The sequence below is a fragment of the Oncorhynchus mykiss genome, chromosome 12 (genome assembly GCF_013265735.2).
Source record: "Oncorhynchus mykiss isolate Arlee chromosome 12, USDA_OmykA_1.1, whole genome shotgun sequence".
NCBI classification, from domain to species: domain Eukaryota; kingdom Metazoa; phylum Chordata; class Actinopteri; order Salmoniformes; family Salmonidae; genus Oncorhynchus; species Oncorhynchus mykiss.
The window spans coordinates 54,764,563-54,787,062 of NC_048576.1; the positions used below are offsets into that span (position 1 = coordinate 54,764,563).

The 22,500-nt window shown below is 48.1% G+C and overlaps 1 protein-coding gene across 11 annotated transcripts in view; it reads right to left on the bottom strand.

The window, feature by feature from the left end:
- LOC110537788 (transcription factor COE1-A) overlaps positions 1-22,500 on the bottom strand; it is a 149,356-nt gene that overhangs the window by 82,596 nt on the left and 44,260 nt on the right. The window lies entirely within an intron of this gene.

Sequence of the window (22,500 nt, forward strand, 5' to 3'; positions counted from 1 at the left end):
AGCAACAGACAGGCAGGCCCATCTTAATAAAACTGCCTCCTCTCTCCTCCCCTCTCTTCAGACAGACAGACAGACAGACAGACAGACTGACGGCGTGTTTAAGGGGAGCTAAAAAACACTTTGTTTCAACTCTCTGTGATGCCGCCAGAGCCCTGTGACAGGTATCAGTGACTGAACGCTGAGAGGGTGAACACTGTTACCTCTCCTGCCGCTCGCAGAGGCACAGACAGCTCCCTGACACACTTATACACACTTATACACACACACACACACACACACACACACACACACACACACACACACACACACACACACACACACACACACACACACACACACGCACAGTGCCTGCCTGTGCCTCCCCCTCCCTCTCTGTCAGCATCAAACAGGGACGCCAGGCCTCCTGCCACCAACGTACTATGTTTCTGTTTGCTGCCTCATAAATAAATGAACTGGTTAGAGAAAGATGAGTGAGCCGAGGAGACAGATGCATGGAACACATCTTGTCGACGAGCACGTGATCTGGCCCAACGGTTTGCATAACGTTCCCTCTTCGAATGCTTTGAACGGACGACGCACATCACATGCGACAGCCGCTAGAAACGAGCCCCGCTGCACAGTGCAGCTGTAGCGCAGTCAGAACTGGCCCTTAGCTCAGGGTGTGCGTCCCAAATGGCAAACCTGTTCCTTACATAGTGCACTAAGTTTAACCGGAGCCCTGTGGGCCCTAGTCAAAAGTAGTGCACTATAAAGGGATTAGGGTGCCAGTTTGGGACGCTCAGCAGGGCTGTAGTCTTTAAAGTTGTTAGTAGGGCCGGCCAGATGAGCAGGTTCAGAGAGGAGCAGGAAGTCAGCACTGAGGTAATTGAGTGCCGCCATCAGCTGCCATTTCCCTGATTGCTGTTTGGAGAGTGATTAGTTTCCACGCCGAGCAGCTGATGGGTTGTTATTGTTGTTTTTCTCTGAGTGTTGTTGACAAGGTATGTTTACCTGTGGGGCATTGGTTTGGTCTCTCACTTTCACACTCCGCCACCGGCATCATTACCGCACCTACCGCCTCCAACTCCCACGATACCACTGTTGCCATCGTTCCTCTCCCTTCTTCACTCTGGCAGACATAGCCCCAGGAAAACACAGCATCACAAAGGCCAACCAGAACCTAAGACAGTCCCGGTCTAGAAGCATCAGGGCCGACCAGAACCTAACACTGGGTTGGTCGAGAAACAACATCTTACTTTACTTCCTACCTTTAAATGATTATTTTTTGAAGTTGGAGCAGATTTCTTCTTGTCTGTGCATTTTCCACTCGCATTATCTAACAACGTTCCAGGTTACTCTTTGGAACTCTTTGTAAATGACAAGCTTCTTTTCTTTTCCAATAAAACTCTTTCAGAGGAGAGCAGAAGAGAGGAAAGAGAGACGCTGTCATACTTCAGTCTTTAAAAATACCGCCTTCAAGAGTGCATCATTCCTTTTAATTAGCCGAGCTGAAATGATCAAAGACGCGGCACCTCACCAGAGAGAGCTAGGGAGACGCCACAGGAGGCTGGGATGGAGGCTTTGTGATGGAACCGTCACTCTCTGCTCCAACAATAGCAAAGCCATTAAATCTACAAGCCTACAAGCCGTCATGCTAGCGAGCTGTCTGGCGCGTGGCCCTCCACGCGTACGTACGCAGATAGAACCGTGACAACTGTCACGCATTTACCCAACAACCGCCAGGTGATTAACCAAACAAAATAAGTCTACTCACAACAAAATAAGTACACGTAGTCTGAGCCGTGGGTGTAATGAACACACTGGAGAGGCTTCAGAACTAGGCTAGTTGGCAGAAACACTCTGCCATTTCACAATTCCTCTGACAAAAGAAAAGTGTCAGTTGTTTGGCACGGATTTTATGATTTCATGGAAAGTTGGAGACTATTTTGGAAATATCACACACTCCAAAACAGACCTCGAGCAGCACAAAAAAATAGATGATCTTGCATGTGGGGCATTAAACATGATTCCCCATTGTGTAAATATAAAGCAAGTATAAAATAATCTAAGATAAGTTGAGCGTGCGTGTCTCTTACACTGCTGCCATTACATGTAGGATGTCATCCATCATGGTCTCTACTCCTGGAATGTCTTTATGCTATTAACACATAACAACACAAGTAATAACATAGTAGTGGTACACCACAATCCATCAGTATAGTAGTAGTACACCACACTCCATCAGTATAGTAGTAGTACACCACACTCCATCAGTATAGTAGTAGTACACCACACTCCATCAGTATAGTAGTAGTACACCACACTCCATCAGTATAGTAGTAGTACACCACACTCCATCAGTATAGTAGTAGTACACCACACTCCATCAGTATAGTAGTGGTACACCACACTCCATCAGTATAGTAGTAGTACACCACACTCCATCAGTATAGTAGAAGTAGTACACCACACTCCATCAGTATAGTAGTAGTACACCACACTCCATCAGTATAGTAGTAGTACACCACACTCCATCAGTATAATAGTAGTACACCACACTCCATCAGTATAATAGTAGTACACCACACTCCATCAGTATAGTAGTAGTAGTACACCACACCATATCAGTATAGTAGTAGTAGTACACCACATCCATCAGTATAGAAGTAGTAGTACACCACACTCCATCAGTATAGTAGTAGTACACCACACTCCATCAGTATAGTAGTAGTACACAACACTCCCACATCCTCCTCATGCAAAGCGTAGGGCTGTGACTTTGTCTACTAACCATAAGGTTGGAGTCATGACTGGGCAGTAGGCAGAGGGATGTGGGCAATCTCTCTCTCTCTCTCTCTCTCTCTCTCTCTCTCCCTCTCTCTCTCTCTCTCTCTCTCTCTCTCTCTCTCTCTCTCTCTCCCTGTCTCTCTCTCTCTCTCTCTCTCTCTCTCTCTCCCTGTCTCTCTCTCTCTCTCTCTCTCTCTCTCTCTCTGTCTCTCTCTCTCTCTCTCTCTCTCTCTCTCTCTCTCTCTCTCTCTCTCTCTCTCTCTCTCACACACACACACACACACACACAGGACCCACCAGCCATCAGTCACAGTACCCTCACCACACCCCCTCCTCTCTGACAGCTTTATGTCCTCCACCACCAGCGGTGACCAATCCCACCCCTGGACCCACACACTGCTACCTCGTAAAAACGAATGATGGGAGTTCAGAGGGGGCCATATGAAAGGGAGGGAGAAGGATCGGAGAGAGTGAGTGTGCATGTGTGTGTTCGAGGGGGTGTGTGTATGTGTGTACGTGTGTGTGGGTGTGCAAGTGTGTGTTTGTGTGTATGTGTTGCTGTCAGAGACGGAGAGGCAGGCTCTCAGTGTATGAGATGGATGTGACACGGGAGAGTACGCCAAATCACCGCTCAAAAGACACGGACACAAAGGTTAGGCTGGCCGGCTGATGACTGCATAGTAAGAGGGAGGGAGGGAGGGGAGAGGAGAGGAGAGGAGAGGAGAGGAGAGGAGAGGAGAGGAGAGGAGAGGAGAGGAGAGGAGAGGAGAGGAGAGGAGAGGAGAGGAGAGGAGAGGAGAGGAGAGGAAAATAAATAATTACAAACTTTTCTCTCTTCTCCTCTCTTCTCCTCTCGTCTCCTCTCTTCTCCTCTCGTCTCCTCTCTTTTTCTCTCTTCTCCTCTCTTCTCCTCTCCTCTCTTTTTCTCTCTTCTCCTCTCTTCTCCTCTCTTTTTCTCTCTTCTCTCTTTTTCTCTCGTCTCTCTTTCTTTTTCTCTCTTTTTCTCTCGTCTCCTCTCTTTTTCTCTCTTCTCCTCTCTTTTTCTCTCTTCTCCTCTCTTCTCCTCTCCTCTCTTTTTCTCTCCGCCTGTAGCATATTGACAGGAGCAACACAGGAGCAACACCTCTCAGGTTGTCCTCCTTTCCCTAATCAGACACACTCAATTATTTCTGCTCCAAACTCTTGCACCGCTCACAAGGGACCAACTCATGCATATTAAAATCTTCCACAACTTTCACAAGCAATAAAGTATCAGCCAGTAATTATTGTCATTTTTTTTTACAGAACTCTCTCCCACACATATCCTCATACTAACAAACACACACGCACGCAGACACACACGCAGACACACACACACACGCGCGCGCACACACACGCCCACACACACACACGCACGCACGCACGCACACACACACACACACACACACACACACACACACACACACACACACACACACACACACACACACACACACACACACACACACACACAGACTCACTCTCTCACACATCCAGCAGATCCATAACTGGTTTCTTGGGAACTAATTAACATCACCTGTGTTAATTACCGCCTCAAACCAATCAACAGCTTTTCCACTAATTGGGTTTTTTTCTCTGTCAGGGCTGGGAGTCACCATGGCGACACTTGTCACCTGAGGCTAGGGGAATTACAGAGGGATCCGCACACTCAACCAATGGGAGGCCTCATTTAGCTCCAGACAAAAACACACCAAACAACAACAAAACAAAATGGAAGGATTAGAGGGCGACAGCCTCACATACATCACTGTTCTTGTTTCCTCCACTGCCATCACCTGATGGCGTACTTCAGGGACCGCAACGGTTTCTGTTGTTTTTAATTCCCACATATTAAAAGTGTCCAGGTTTGAGCAATCATGGTGAGCAGCTGCAACTACTCTCTCCCTGGAGATCGGTGGATAGGGGGGAAGAGGGAGAGGAAGCACAGAGAGAAAGATAGTATTTGCGTGTAAGTGTTTGGGGCATTAGAGAGAGGGAGAGAGAAAAGGAGATGGAGGGAAAAGAGAGGGACAGTGAGAGAAAGAGAGAAAAATATTGTGCACACATGCATGTGTGTGTGGTGTGTGTGTGTGTGTGTTAGAGAGAGAGAGAGAGAGAGAGAGAGAGAGAGAGAGAGAGAGAGAGAGAGAGAGAGAGAGAGAGAGAGAGAGAGAGAAAGAGAAAGAGAAAGAGAAAGAAAGAGGGGGTAGAAAGAGAGAAGGAGGAGAAAGAGAGGGAGCAGCAGGGAGAGTTTGAGGTTGTTGCTGGCTGTCTCCTGCATCCTGCCTCCTGTGTGTGTGGCGGGATTGATTTTCCTTCAGCGGGCCCTCCCGTTTGGCTGAGGCTGGCAGGCAGCAGGGTTAGGAGCAGCTCTGGAGTGGCCCTCTCTCTGTACAGGCCAGCCTGAGGGCCAGGGGGCCACACTCTACTGACACCCGGGGCCGAGATCAATACACACCTGTCAGACTGAGGACCAGCATGGGCCACTGACACCAACAGCAACACACAGAGCAACACACAGCGTCGGAGTGTGTTAGATCTCTTATTACCAGTGTGTTAGCTATAACCAGTTTATCAGTGAGCCACTGCACTGGGCATTGCAGAGTACAGTACACCAATTTAAAGAGAAGAGAGGAGAAAATAAATCTTGAACTTTAAATTGATAAACAAAACATGAAATAACGCGCGCCGTGTATAAACATAATTCTTCATCTGGGTAGGATCATTATTGCTTAATATTCACAAAGCTCATTATATGATCAACGCAACTAGCTTGTAGCCAAGCAGTAATTACATTTACCTGTTATTTCTTTCAAATGTAATAACGAAGCATTGAAGAAGAAAAATAAACAGTAGCCGTAGCCAGTGTCTGTGAGTTAAGGTGTCTGTGAGTTAAGGTGTCTGTGAGTTAAGGTGTCTGTGAGGGCTTGGACGCTAGGCTTGGAGGCTAGGCTTGGAGGCTAGGCTTGGAGGCTAGGCTAGGCAGTGATCGCTAGCAAAATAGCGGCTCGGAGGGAAGGGACAGTGAGAAGCGGAGTGGTGCAGCGGCTCTTCTAGCGGCTAATTTAACAGTGCTACCTCCCAGGCTCCCTTGCTCTGCAAGCAGAGAGGACACTGGGCCAGCTGAGTCCTCCAGGCTCCCGCAAATAACAAGCGGTAAATAATTCAACAGTGTACGCACACACACACACACGCACGCACACACACACACACACGCACGCACGCACGCACGCACGCACACACACACACACACACACACACACACACACACACACACACTGGAGGGCAAGAGAGAGAGAGGGGGGGGAGGACACAAGAACAAAACAAATACGAGATGAGCTCAATCAAAGAGCCACGCAGTGTCAACACCTTCTAGAATCCTGGCAGGGTAGCGAGGAGCGAGCGGAGAGAACGGTGACCCTTCGCGCCCTCTCTCCCTCTAATGATGTATGGAGACGACCGGGTGGGGGTGGGGGGGCGGCTCCCCACGGCTATTTAAACGTCTTGCGGATGGACGGGGTACAAACCTCCGCACTCCAATTCAAACAGAATGAATCTATGAGCATTAACAATCAGATGACTGCAGGGTAGGAGGAGCACTGATTCTGCCGCTGCTACCCAGGCTGATGTTCCTACTCAATACGCAATCCAAGGAAAGCGAGAGGGAGAGGAAAGCAAGAGGGAGAGGAAAGAGAGAGTGCTGATTGCACTCTGATCACGTATTGTTTTGAGGGTGAGGTTGTAAAAAGCCCCTATTTTACGGCCTGAGGGGGATCGAGGCCAGGCCTCCTGTTATCTCCCTGGACGCTACCCCCCTGTAGCCCCCTCCCCACCCTTCCTTCCACCCCTCCACCTCCCCTATCCCTTCCTCCATCCATATGTGTGCATCCTCATGCAATATTAACCAGCGTGGATGGAGGGTCATAAAGAGTCCTGAGGTTCTGCCATTGTAAATTATAAACCGCTATTGATTTTCTCTGCTTCCTTTGCACCAGCAGCACCCCGGGCTCATTGTGAGACACGACTGGCAGAGAGCACTTTATTAGATTAGGCCAAAGCTCACCATCTAATAGACATAGGGAGGAGAGCCACGACACAGACACACACACACACACACAAAGAGACACACAGACACACACCTACGCAGGCACATATGGACACGGACACGCACACGCACACGGACACGGACACGGACATGGACACGCACACGGACACGGACACGGACACGCACACGGACACCGACACGGACACGCACACGGACACGGACACGGACACGGACACACGGACACGGACACGCACACGCACACGGACACGGACACACGGACACGCACACGGACACGGACACAAACACACACACGGACACGGACATGGACACGAACACACACACGGACACGGACACGGACACACGGACACGCACATGGACACACGAGCCAAAGCTCACCATCTAATAGACATAGGGAGGAGAGCCACGACACAGACACACACACACACACACAAAGAGACACACAGACACACACCTACGCAGGCACATATGGACACGGACACGCACACGCACACGGACACGGACACGGACATGGACACGCACACGGACACGGACACGGACACGCACACGGACACCGACACGGACACGCACACGGACACGGACACGGACACGGACACACGGACACGGACACGCACACGCACACGGACACGGACACACGGACACGCACACGGACACGGACACAAACACACACACGGACACGGACATGGACACGAACACACACACGGACACGGACACGGACACACGGACACGCACACGGACACGGACACGCACACGGACACGGACACGGACACGGACACGGACACGCACACGGACACACGGACACGGACACGGACACGGACACACACATGGACACGCACACGGACACGGACACGGACACGCACACGCACACGGACACGCACACGGACACGGACATGCACACGGACACGGACACACACACGGACACGGACACGGACACGCACACGGACACGGACACGCACACGGACACGGACAAAAGGTGGACTGTGCAGGCCAAAACAAAAGGACAATACAGTCTGCTAATACACTGGAGCGACAGATGAAGAGAGGAAAGATAATACGTACGCCCAGAAATGTCAACTCCCTGAACACACACACACACACACGTGCGCGCACGCGCACGCACGATTACTTTCCCCTTAAGAGACATTAAAAGAAGACAAGTAGGATCCTTCAAACCCATTTGGTGTGTCGTCATAGTGGTCTCTGATTTGGTGGTAATCATTTGGTGTGTCGTCATAGTGGTCTCTGATTTGGTGGTAATCATTTGGTGTGTCGTCATAGTGGTCTCTGATTTGGTGGTAATCATTTGGTGTGTCGTCATAGTGGTCTCTGATTTGGTGGTAATCATTTGGTGTGTCGTCATAGTGGTCTCTGATTTGGTGGTAATCATTTGGTGTGTCGTCATAGTGGTCTCTGATTTGGTGGTAATCATTTGGTGTGTCGTCATAGTGGTCTCTGATTTGGTGGTAATCATTTGGTGTGTCGTCATAGTGGTCTCTGATTTGGTGGTAATCATTTGGTGTGTCGTCATAGTGGTCTCTGATTTGGTGGTAATCATTTGGTGTGTCGTCATAGTGGTCAGACTCGCTCAGGCGGAACAAACTTAAACTTGTGCCTTTTTTTTTCAATGCTAAATTGAACATCATTGAGAAAACAGAAAGGTGTCGTCATGTCTCTCCCCCCCCCCCCCCCCCCCCCCCCACCCCCGCAAACATCCTCCCCGAACGTAAAAGTAATCTAAGAGGTAATCATCTAGTCTTTGTCATCTGATTACATAGTTTTTGCTGGTAACGTAACGGTCACAGTATTTCTTCTTCTGTAATCTGATTACTTGTAATCGGTTGCTCCCCAACCCTGCACACACACCGACACACATCCTCTCTCTCTCTCTCTCTCTCTCTCTGAAATCCCGTGTGTGTCCTCTATTTTCTCCTTTCCTCTCCCTTCTTAAGCCCTCTTCAAAGGTGGCGACGGGCCTTAAGAAGAAAAGGCCTCGGCTGAGAGCTCCTTTCAAGCTACCCGCTGTCTCATTAAGGCAAGTTTTGCAGCTTCCAACCCTCTTAATTCAATTAATTTCCCCTCATAGGAAGCTCGACTTCCCTGCATAATTATTTTATTATACAGTGTCACAAGTACAGGACAATTACAATCCTATAGCCAAAGGTCACGGCAGAGCTGGATCAACATGACTGTTTTCCCCACAATGGGTTAATCAATATTTGAGGGTGCTTTGGATAAGGCTTATAATCTTGTCCTTGTTTGAAAAGAGACTCCGTACATGTCCCACGATTATTTACCAGGCAAGTCAGTTAAGAACAAGTTCTTATTTACAATGACAGCCGACCGGGGAACAGTTGTTCAGGGGCAGAACAACAGATTTTCACCTTGTCAGCGCGGGGGATTCGATCCAGCAACCTTTCGGTTACTGGTCCAATGCTCTAGCCACTAGGCTACCTGCTGCACCAGGTTTACAGAAGCTACGCTATTTTATTTCATCCATACTGTATGGTACCCAACACTATTTTATTTCATCCATACTGTACGGTACCCAACACTATTTTATTTCATCCATACTGTACAGTACCCAACACTATTTTATTTCATCCATACTGTATGGTACCCAACACTATTTTATTTCATCCATACTGTACGGTACCCAACACTATTTTATTTCATCCATACTGTACGGTACCCAACACTATTTTATTTCATCCATACTGTACGGTACCCAACACTATTTTATTTCATCCATACTGTACGGTACCCAACACTATTTTATTTCATCCATACTGTACGGTACCCAACACTATTTTATTTCATCCATACTGTACGGTACCCAACACTATTTTATTTCATCCATACTGTACGGTACCCAACACTATTTTATTTAATCCATACTGTACGGTACCGAACACTATTTTATTTAATCCATACTGTACGGTACCCAACACTATTTTATTTCATCCATACTGTACGGTACCCAACACTATTTTATTTCATCCATACTGTACGGTACCCAACACTATTTTATTTCATCCATACTGTACGGTACCCAACACTATTTTATTTAATCCATACTGTACGGTACCCAACACTATTTTATTTCATCCATACTGTACGGTACCCAACACTATTTTATTTAATCCATACTGTACGGTACCCAACACTATTTTATTTCATCCATACTGTACGGTACCCAACACTATTTTATTTCATCCATACTGTACGGTACCCAACACTATTTTATTTAATCCATACTGTACGGTACCCAACACTATTTTATTTCATCCATACTGTACGGTACCCAACACTATTTTATTTCATCCATACTGTACGGTACCCAACACTATTTTATTTCATCCATACTGTACGGTACCCAACACTATTTTATTTCATCCATACTGTACGGTACCCAACACTATTTTATTTCATCCATACTGTACGGTACCCAACACTATTTTATTTCATCCATACTGTACGGTACCCAACACTATTTTATTTCATCCATACTGTACGGTACCCAACACTATTTTATTTCATCCATACTGTACGGTACCCAACACTATTTTATTTCATCCATACTGTACGGTACCGAACACAATTTTATTTCATCCATACTGTACGGTACCCAACACTATTTTATTTCATCCATACTGTACGGTACCCAACACTATTTTATTTCATCCATACTGTACGGTACCCAACACTATTTTATTTCATCCATACTGTACGGTACCCAACACTATTTTATTTCATCCATACTGTACGGTACCCAACACTATTTTATTTCATCCATACTGTACGGTACCCAACACAATTTTATTTCATCCATACTGTACGGTACCCAACACTATTTTATTTCATCCATACTTTACGGTACCGAACACGTTTGAAACATTTACATTTGTACTATATGGCCAAAAGACGTTGCATTTACATCACTCTGCCGTGTGTGTGTGTATGTTTGTGTATATGTGTGTGTGTGTGTGTGTGTGTGTGTGTGTGTGTTTGTGTGTGTGTGTGTGTGTGTGTGTGTGTGTGTGTGTGTGTGTGTGTGTGTGTGTGTGTGTGTGTGTGTGTGTGTGTGTGTGTGTGCATGTGTGTGTGTGTGTGTATATGTATGTGTGTGTTTGTGTATGTATGTGTATGTGTGTGTATAAATGTGTATGTGTGTGTATGCATGTGTATGTGTGTGTATATGTGTGTATGTGTGTGTATAAGTGTGTATGTGTGTGTATATGTGTGTATATGTGTGTATGTGTGTGTATATGTGTGTATGTGTGTGTATAAGTGTGTATGTATGTGTGTATGTGTGTGTATAAGTGTGTATGTGTGTGTATGTGTGTGTATATGTGTGTATGTGTGTGTATAAGTGTGTATGTGTGTGTATGTGTGTGTATATGTGTGTATGTGTGTGTATAAGTGTGTATGTGTGTGTATAAGTGTGTATGTGTGTGTATAAGTGTGTATGTGTGTGTATGTGTGTGTATATGTGTGTATGTGTGTGTATATGTGTGTATGTGTAGTGCTCCAGTGGCCCATCTGGCTCACCTTTCATTGTCTCTCTCACCCACTTGTCTTCATTAGGGCCTCACGGCTATTCTAACACCTCTCTTGTCTGACAAGGCAGACATATCCTGTTACCAACAGCACAAAAAGTGCTGGCAGTAGCACTTCAGCGCTGGAGCGGCCCATAGGACTCAATTATTACCCTCACAATGCTGCTAACACACAGAGGTGGGCGTGGAGCCATTTTGAACCTGCCTCGGTGTCTGTGTGAATGACTCGTCTTCTCTCACTCTGCTTCTCAAAGCTACTCGCAGATATGGTTTCCTCACTTTAGATATCCCTACCTTCCCTTGATAGACCCAAACAGCGTGATTGACATAATAATAACTACATCAAACTCAAATACTACTCTAACAAGGCTATTCTCCCGTAGTGTTTAATGGCAGAGAGGTGGTGTTTCCCTGTGCCAGGCAACCGACTCACTCAAACAGCCGTACAGTATGGAGGGGAGGGGAGAGGAGAGGAGAGGAGAGGAGAGGAGAGGAGAGGACTTTCAAATGGATCTAAGAAGACAGGAAATGGAATAACCCTTCCTCCTCTCTCCTCCCCTTCTCCAGCCAAATCACAACGTGCTTAACGCATCGATAGAAATGCTTGTGGGTTCCAGGATTCCAAATAATTGTTTCGTTGTCCTCGACCGCGGCTCTTTTTTTTTACGGACTGACTCAAAGCCAAGTTCCTTTTGTCCCGTTAAATAAGAGAAATATCAAGTTCTGACAAGGAACTGTTCCTGAGTTTAGTACGTGACGGAAAGGAAATGGGAGAGTTTTCATTCACCTAACAACCACAGCCTGTGAAGTTACACCTGATCCGGTGCTGTGCCATCTGACCCGTTAACTGTAACTACTACAGTAGAGGATGCCATTCATATTGTTGATCTACAATCTAAATAGACATATTAGAGCCGTGATGAAGCCAGGTCCACTAGATTGACTGAGGGGGCATGAATATGAGCCACAGTACGGAGGTGTGTTGGACGGGGTCATCTCCTCACTGCACGGTGCGTGTCTCTCAGAGGTACGGAGATAGAAAGCAGAGGAACATAATCGGCCATTAAAATGCAGCATCACGTCCTCCATTACCACTGTGCTTCAGAGGCACTTCCTCATAAACCAGGAAGAGAGAGGAGAGACGGGAGAGGCATAATGCTTTCTATAGACAGCTATATACGGCTCTGCCTCACCACTGAATGGAAGAGGTGGCTTCGTTTATACTTTTCATTTTTTATAAAGTGTAATTTGCCAGCCTTATTGTTCTGTCACAGCGGTGGGAGTGGGGGGGGGGGGGGGGACTGCTCAGCTATGAATACTGCCAGAGCCTTGGTGGCAGAGCCTAACAGGACCTCTGGCAGGCAGGGAGGGAGGCAGGGAGGCAGGTCGGGATTGATGACACAGAGGCCAGGGTGTCAGCGAGCACCGCTGATTATAACAACATGCACACACAGCCCACACCTACAAGCCCCGGTCGCATCGCACGCCAAGACGACAAGCAAAATCTCATTAGCTCACCCTTGAGTGTGTGTGTCTTCTCTCTCTCTCTCTCTCTCTCTCTCTCTCTCTCTCTCTCTCTCTCTCTCTCTCTCTTAGTGTCTCTCTCTCTTTCTCTCTCTCTCTTAGTGTCTCTCTCTCTCTCTTTTTTTTATCACTCTCTCTCTCTCTGGATGTGTGTAACCTGACTTTCCCCTTGTCCCGTACCAAGTATAAACCTCTGTTCCGGGTGTGCTGTGATGCCTCACAAGTCACTTGAGTTCAGTGCAGCGCGGAGAAGAAAGAGGAAGAGGTCCACCAGATAATTGAGCGGAAACTTTAACACGCAACAGTTCATTGGGTACAGGACTGATTTAGTATGAATGCTTGTGTCCCACACCCCTGTGCTCTGAAACCCTCAGCAACACAATGCCCCATACTGTAAATCCAACGGCAGAGCAGCACAAGGGCCTTTGTTGCAGAGCAAGTCAGTGCTGTCCTAAATAAAAGCAGGAGTCCAAAGGGAAGATCACGCTTGGCAGAAGTATGACATGTTTGTCATCTGCAAACAATTTTGGTGGAGCCAAGAAAACAAACGTTTCAGAACTCAATTTAACTGTGTGCCATTAGTGAGGGCAAGAGAGGGAACGAGAGAGAGAGAGAGAGAGAGAGAGAGAGAGAGAGAGAGAGAGAGAGAAACAACACAGAGATGAGAGGGGAGCAGCGAGACCAAACGGTTATTTAAACCAGTCCACCGCAAAACAGTACAATAAATAACACCATTGTTGTTTTGCCTGTAGCCCAAATGCAAGTGCACAGAGAGAACAGCGCCAAGGCTGGGGAGGATGGGCTCGTTTGTGGTGTACAGAGAGAACAGCACCAAGACGAGAGAAAGAGAGGGAGGATGGGCATGCTCGTTTGTGGTGTACAGAGAGAAAGAGAGAGAGAGAGAGAGAGAGAGAGAGAGAGAGAGAACGAACGAACGAAGAGAGAAATGACAATCTCTCTTTTGTTTGACTCTGGAGGAATATCCAGGGTGATCTCTCCTCCTTTTTTCTTTTCCTGTCCCCTCTAATTAAAGTAGCAGTTTGACACACACACACACACACACACACACAGACAGACACACACACACACGACCCCTTTCTCCCACTTCAGCAGAACGCAAGGAGGAAAACGTTTGACTTAGCACAGTACTTGCTCACCAGCCAAACACGTTGATGAGGGGAAAATATTGCTAATGCAGCAAGGAAGCTTTTCTTTTCAAATGAACCCAATAAAACACAACTTTCCGCCTTCCTGTAAAACCTTAATAAGCTATAAAAACTGTACAGCATTTATAATTCTGGGTAGTCAATAAATAAAATAAAAAAACACTTCCCATGCGAAGGGTACTGGGGGGGTGCGAGGGGTACTAGGGGGTGAAGGCTGCGGGTGAAAATGGTTCTGTTAGCAACGGCGGTAGCTGTACGTAGCCAAGTCGTCTCTTTTTCCTATAAAAATATATACATATTTTGTACCTTGCTGAATTAATACGTGTTTGTTAGGAGGGTGGCGGGGACTCGGAGCTGTCAAGAAGACCAACGGAGAACAAAGCAAACATTCCGAATCAGCTCATCGCGGTTCCCTCCGCCTTCAGTTGTTGTCTTGGTCTCTGCACTCCCCGCGGAGATGAGAGCGGTGATCACGTCTGTAGCGTGTACGAGTCTCACCGTCACCTCACACTTCACACAGCACTACAAAGACATGTTGAATTATGACACCAAGTAATGTTCCTTTACTGCCTCCTTTGTTTGTGTGTCTGTTTGTCTGTTTCCTCGTCTCTGATGCCGTTTTGATCTCTAACTGGATTTAGCCGAAGTGTTTGTTGTTGTGCTTTCAGCTCTAGGTCTCGTGTGACAGACCTGCCATTATAAGATACATATGTGGCTACCCAGAACCCCCCACTGCCTGCCGAGGAGGGCTAGACCCGGGATTAACCAGCACTGGCAGCTATGGCACACACACGCACACATGCACACATGCACGCACACACACATACACACATACACACACACACACACATACACACACACACTGCACTGGGCTCCATAGATCAGGGGGGAAAATTCAGTCCTCCTCTATCTGAGACAAGTGGTAGTAAAAGCTACACCTGCAGGTCTGTCTAAAGCTGTCAAATTAGGGGGCTCCACACTCCATCCCATAGAGACCCTTATGGAAAAAACACCTGAATTTCACGTGATCACATGGGATCTTATGTGAAGTTAACGTGACAACATGTGACAACATGTAAAGCAACATGTGATACCATGAAACTAAACATGTGGAAACATGTTAGCGCATGTGAAGTGTTCCAAAAACAAGCTTTCACATGATTTCACATGATTTCACATGATTTCACATGATTTCACATGATTTCACATGATTTCACATTTTCTTTACAGGGAGGACGTAGATAGGCTTTCAGACACAGGGAGGGTTGAGCTATCTGTCCCATTGTACTGAGGAGTGGGTTTTGGACTTGGGTTGTGGGCAGTTAGTCACAGACGATGTCACTTCCTGCTTAGTGATAAGAGCAGGGTGAGTGGCATTCTGGGTAATTGATGGGCCGGGCCCGCTTCCTAAAAGCTTGATAACTGCTCCCCTTGTGAGAGGGGTGAGGTAAGAGGGGAGCCGGGGGATGAGGAGGGATGAGGAGGAGGGGTTGGGTGTTTGGCCAAGCACTGAAGGCTATGGTTCACCAGGTTTTGTGTAAGTTCGTGGAATTTTGGGATCCTTAAGACTTCCAAGATATGTTTTTCATCTCCTCTAAGGTTTAGTGAAATCGTAAAAGCCGCATGCGGTAAAGTGGGTTTTAAAACCGTTTGAATTTATTGACTACACAGTCGCCGAGAGCCGTGCTCGGGAGGTTTTACATCGGAGAGAGAGGAATGGAGAAAGAAAGGGGCTGATAGTGGTGGGGAGACGGAGCGAGATAGAGAGAGAGATTTCAGCTTACAAACCATACCGACTCATTCCCGTCCGAGGCGTGCGTGCGTGTGTGTTTCTCCTCTTCAAACAAACAGCAGCCAGCAGAAAAACACAGCGATAAGCAGAAATATATTTTTCTTCATCTCACCCTGACTCTACCCATTTTTACCCCAACGTTTTCTTCAAATACACACTTTCGGCAAATAATTACATTTCTGCATATTTGTATAATCGATTTTTCGAAGTAAATGATTCATCGTGAAAAGCCAACACAACAACGACATTCCCCGACCGCGGTTCGACCGCGACCAAGACTGTTGGTGGTGTCTACTGGGATTGAAACAACAACACACAGGCTGTAGCCAGATATGCTGACAGAGCCATGGGGAGTAGCAGTGAACACTGTGTGTGTGTGTGTGTGTGTGTGTGTGTGTACATGTGTGGACCAGAAGTCCCCACAAGAACAGTGTGTGTGTGTGTGTGTGTGTGTGTGTACATGTGTGGACCAGAAGTCCCCACAAGAACAGTAAACAAACAAAAAGTTGACCAACTGGGGACATTTTGCAAGTCCCCACAAGGAAAAAGGCTATTTCAAGAAGGTTTAGGGTTAGGGTTAGAATTAGGGTTAAGGTTTAAAGGGTTAGGGTTTTGGAGTTAGGGTTAGGGTTCAAGTTAGGTTTTGGGATTAGGGGTTAGGTTAGGGTTAGGGGTTAGGGAAAACAGGATTTTGAATGGGAATCAATTGTGTGTCCCCACAAGGTTAGTAAAACAAGACTGTGTGTGCGTGCATTAGTGCGTGTGTGCATACACCAGTCAGTCAGAGGCTGTTGAGAGGGCCTGTATGTTAAGGGCCCTGGGGAGACCCTGGTCCCTTGGATGGCTGTCGTGTAGCAGGCTGATGGACTCTGGGCCTGAGGGTGGGAGCCTGTCTGTGTACCTCTGTTTGTGGTGGGTCCCGTCCCATCCTTCTGGAGCAACATCTTCCCACTACATAAATAAACCTCATCCAGGGGATCATGGCGGAGCCCCTCCCCCCTCCACCACCGCACTGTCACATACAGTAAACAGTTGATTTGGGAGTTGACAGGCTAGTGAAAGTGAGTGGAGTTATGTTTAACTCTTCTCTCCTTAACTGTGGAAATGAAAGGCCTACTCAGCAGCATCCATCCATGACCCAGAACACATGACCCAGAACACATGACCCAGAAAACATGACCCAGAACACAACAGGCACACAGCACAGCACAGCACAGCGTTCTTCTGACTGTCCCCAGTGGTTTATGTAACCTGACCGTCGTAGCTCTCTCTCTTTGTCTCTCCCCGTCACTGTCTGTCTGTATGTATGTATCTCTCTGTCTGTCTGTCTGTCTGCTATTGTCTACCTCTCCACACGTCTTTGTAAAGACAGTTAAACGCTCATACAATTTTTTTCTAGTCTTACATGCACACACCTAGCGTGGAATGCAAAGTGAAGGTCAATGTGGTGGTTTGGGAGGAAATGCCGTCTGTCCAGGCCGACACACAGCACACTCTTTCCTAGTATTGTCATTGAGGAGATTGATAACGACGCTCATTACAGCCAGCCGATTGTCGGCTTTTCCGGGACAAATTATAAAAAGAAACAAAAGAAATCCACACGCCCTGCGTTCAGTAACTCCGCAAAATGACCTGTTGTTTTCTATGTTTTTTCTCTTTTTTTTTTCTTTTTTCAAAGAGAGGATTGTTGGCAGAGAAAAATAACTCATCTTTGAACGAAGACTGAAAAGAAATCCTAATTCTTTCCCAATTCCCTTTATTTGTGCAATTTTGTGACATTACCTTTCAGCGCGCCATGTTTTCTTCATACCCCTCTCATTTCTTCCAACTGGCTAATTGAACCCTATCCATGTCCCTATGACATCATCTCCCCAGCAGAATTCCTTCATCCATCATAGAGAGAGAGAGAGGCCCTGTCGGTCTGTCTGTCTGTCCTCCAGTCTATTTGACACGATGAAGAGGGAGGGAGCAGCTTGAGACACACTGGGATATTCAACCTGAGTACAGTCAGATATACCCTGGCTGTCACTGTGCAGCATTTACCTCCACAGGCTGTACAGACCCAAAGATACAGCTCCAGCTAGGTCCTATCACGCTAACCTGAGCTTGTCCAGAACTCTCTCTTGTCATTACCAGCAGTTCCTAGTACCCCCTCTCCCCCTTCCTCTCCTTGTCCCACACTAGAGCCACGGGGCCTGGCGCCGTATCAGGGGGGCAGGGGTGCGATTGTGTCCTGATGGGGTGGAATCGGAGGGGGGGGGGGGGGGTAGACTGGGGCTGGTAGGCATATGATAACTTAAGTCGATCTCAGATCGGTGGGAAAACAACAGATTTTTGGTGGGAACTGATTTGTTAGTGAAAATCGATTTGCGCGCCAGAAAAGGGGCAGCTACGTGAACGTACAGCATATTCAGCAGGTCCATCATCATTTCTCCATACTTTCTATCTAGTTTAAGACGTTGAAAACCTGCCGTATTTTTTACCCAAAATATGAATTCCCCCCCCCCCGGAAAAATGTGAATATGTATTGTATACTTTTTTTAAAACTCGAACCTCATGCGTCATCCATATGACGGAAATCCGTCGCAGTGACAGAGAACTGTCACCCCTGGGTTAGTGGGTCTATTGACAGATCCGGCGTAAATCACCTCTCTCCTGCTCACACGCTAGCTAGCTAACACACTGACGACCTAATCACTCTCACTCTGCATCCTGGACGTATCAGATCCCTCCCTGCGCCTAGCGAGTTCCTTGTCCTGGCTTTGCGGAAGGGTATAGCACTTCATATGTCATGTGTTTGTGTGCGCCGTAGAGAAATTGCCATGGGTGTTTTAGTGACTGTCCAAAATTGCCAATGTATGATCCGAAGGTAAAACGGTGCATGTTCGTCCGTGTTTCAAGACAGCATTCCTCCATAGCACTGAGTCTAGACAGATCCCTCTCCGTGGCCTTGGTGCAGGACTGGAGGTATACAGCCGTCGCCCCGGGGCCCTTTCACTGTAATACACAACAGCCCCTCTCCCCTCTACCACCAACCAACCACACTCTGATTCCTCTGTTTATTTCTGCCTCTCTAATTCTGTCTCTCAAGAGGGCCCTGGAACACAAACTCTACAACCCCCCACCCCCCCACCCCCCCCTCCTCCACACACCCCTCACCCCCACCTCTAAGAGAAGCCCAGTGTGTTTGTTTGGGAGGTTGGGACCCCCGCCTCTCCACTCCCCCACCCCCCAGGCCCCGGGGACCTACATTCCTGTCCATTAGCTGATGGGAGGACGATGGGAGCCTGCTTCCTGTGGGCCCTGGCCCCTGTGCTCTGCTGTGCTGGGATGTGTGGCCAGCGGCAGCCTGGCGAGCTACGGCCCTCCAACGGCCCTCCAGAACAGGAAGCAATCCACAGACTGACTGACTGACTGGCGGACTGGGGGAATTCATCATCCCTCTACTAGCAGCCCACTCCTGTCTGCTGCTGCCTCTCACACACCACCCACCCGCCCGCCCCACCTTCTGGCATCCATCCAACCTTTACCTCCACCCTCCACACCTCAACCCTCCACACCTCCATCCTTCACACCCCACTCCCCTGAGCACAGACACACACCCCCTAGTCCCCTCTCCCCTGTCCAGGCAGTATAAACACACGATGTGTTATCTGACTATGGGCCTGACCCCTGACCCCTGCTCCCAGACAGCCACTACTCGCCCACAGAGGCAGTCATGACAGGAGTGAAACACTGAGAAGGAAAAAGCAATGAGACAAGCTTGTATTTATCCACATAATCCCCCCCCCCCCCCCTCCATTGTCCTTCTCCACTGGCTCTACATTACAGGAAACATTATATAACTTCTCCACACATATGGGTATGTGTGTGAGTGTGAGTGTATGTAATGCTGGAAGTCACTGAATAGGTGGGTGGGTGTAGGAGTGTGTAAGCTATTAATGGCATGGTGGGTGGAAGGTGGAAGACTTGTGTTTTGCACAGGAAGTGGCAGGAGAATCAGCTTCCTGTCTAAGTGGAAAACTCATCTGTGAGGCAGGCGAGCTGGCCAGGGGGCAAGAGGCAGGGGGGCGAGAGAAGAGAGGGGCCCGGTCACACGCAGTCTGACCCTGCTGGTGGGAATCATATGACCCCCCTCGATACACACGCACACACACACACCAACAACGACCCACCCATCCACTCCCACATGGCCCCTCTACCAGGCTGCATCCTGTGATAGTGTTTGTGTTAGAGGAGTGTGTGCTGAAGCCCTCTGTCACTCTGCGTCTACATGTGTATGTTTTTTTTTTATATATCATCCAGTGATGACAGTCCCATCAAGCTGTTTACTCAGGGCTTGCTAGGGATGATGGGTGTGTGGCGGACCCCCTTATATCACACCAACGTACCTGCTGCCGGGTCCCACCCTGTCGCCCTCCCTCTCTCTCCAAGCCTATTTCTACCCGCCATCTATTGTCACCTGCAACAAGCATACATACAGCTTCTTTGTCTGAGTGCCCTGTTTCTGTTCTGTTCAGGGGGATTTTTCCCTCTCTCTATGCCATGATTTCACAATGACTTGTATTAATAGGACGTTTGTTATTGAACCGTGCAAAGAACAGAGACTCACCACGGGCTGAACACACAAACAGCACTTCAGAGATGGGCCTGGTTATTTTTAAACATGGGCGGCGTGAGCCTCTGGCCCCGTCAGCCAGCGCAAACTAATTCTCCTTGTTTCTCTCTCTCTCTCTCTCTCTCTCTCTCTCTCTCTCTCTCTGTAGACAGTGTGGACTCCTCTTCTCTCCGCCACAGTTTCTTCGACTGCAAAATTACAGGTTGTCTGTGCGAGGAGACGGGGGAGGGAGAGAGGGAGAGGCAGAGGGAGAGGCAGAGGGAGAGAATGAGTGTCTATATTCGTGTGGAGACACTGATTTGACTACATAATTACCGACTGGAGCACCTACAGTGGGAGGCGATGCTTTCGCGGAGAAAACGTCCAAACAAATCAGCGGCTTGTGTGAAAACAAAATGCTGTTGTGACTGAAACCTTGTACATCTCTCTTCTCCTCCGCCTCATTAGGGAGGCAAACTGAGGACATCTTTCCACGGGCAAACAACCTCCGGATCAGATCAACCGCTCTCTACAGTCTCCAGGCTCACAGCTCCTCACTGCTCTCTCCTTGATGTGCTAGTAGGGATGGATGGGGGTGGTTAGATGGCGGGGGGGGGGGGGGGGGGGGGGGGGGGAACTCCGATACATGAGCTAAATTTATGATCTAGCTCCGGAGGAGATCCAGCATTTGTAACCCTGCGCCGGGACGTCAGGCCATAAATCACCCAGCCCAGCTCTGTCGCTAGCTGGGTACCTCCCCATCATGCTCCCTCGCTCCTCTCCTCCATTCTAGTTATTTTTCTGTTGTTGTGCCGCATTTGGGGAGCGAGCGAACCAGCCTGATACCCCAGTGCTCATTAGGTTAGCATAAATCCTGTGTGCTCACATAGTAATTTAGCCAATTAGCATCTCAGTGTTGGGTGGCACCTAAATTACAGCACGGCAAATAGAACTGGGGAAAATAAGACGGGGAATTTACAGCCGCTCATTTGCAATTCCGTAAGCGTAAATCAGTAAGTCCCAGTCGACAGACAGGCCACATTATGGATAGAGATGGCCTCCCTCCGCTGGGCTCAACACGTGTGGATTATTTATACACAGTGAAACCAGGCTTCCATAACCTAGACAAATAAACCAACATAAACAAAGGGTCACAACAATGAGTGAAATTAACCGCCATTGTATTACATCTCTCTCTGTATCTCTGTATCTCTGTATATCTCTCTCTCTCTCTGTCTCTCTCTGTCTCTCTCTCTCTCTCACTCACTCTCTCTCTCTCTCTCTCTCCCTCTCTCTCTCTCTCTCTCTCTCTCTCTCTCTCTCTCTCTCTCGCTCTCTCTCTCTCTGTGTGTGTGTGGCTGTGTAAGAGCAGCCTTCAGTTGATTGAGCATACGAGGAGGCGGGCTCCCTCCTGTCTCTGTTATGTTATCCTACGTAGTGCAGAGCGGAGCGGTGCAGAGCGGAGCGACGACAGTGGCGCTGATAATAACGGTGAATGATAACTGTAGTAAAGGCCTGACGGATGGGCCCTGCCTCATCTCCAATTGACCGTGTGACATTAGCGATGTGATGCCTGTGTCAGAAATGGTTGCGCTAATAGCAGCCTAAGCTACAGTGCCTGACTGAGCAATCTGTTAGCGCTTAATTAATAACCCCTGCCCCGCGGGCTGCGAACAACCGCCCTCATTCAACCACCGACACTCCCATTGCCTCTTGTGTGTGTGTGTGTGTGTGTGTGTGTGTGTGTGTGTGTGTGTGTGTGTGAGTGTGTGTGTGTGTGTGTATATGTGTGTGTGTGTGTGTGTGTGTGTATGTGTGTGTGTGTGTGTGTGTGAGTGTGTGTGTGCGTGCGTGCGTGTGCGCGTGTGCGCGTGTGCGTGTGTGTGTGTGTGTGTGTGTGTGAGTGTGTGTGTGTGTGTGTGTGTGTGTGTGTGTGTGTGTGTGTGTGTGTGTGTGTGTGTGTGTAAGAGGATTGTCGGTCAGTCACTTCCTGGGGCCCCTGTCCCTACCCCCATATC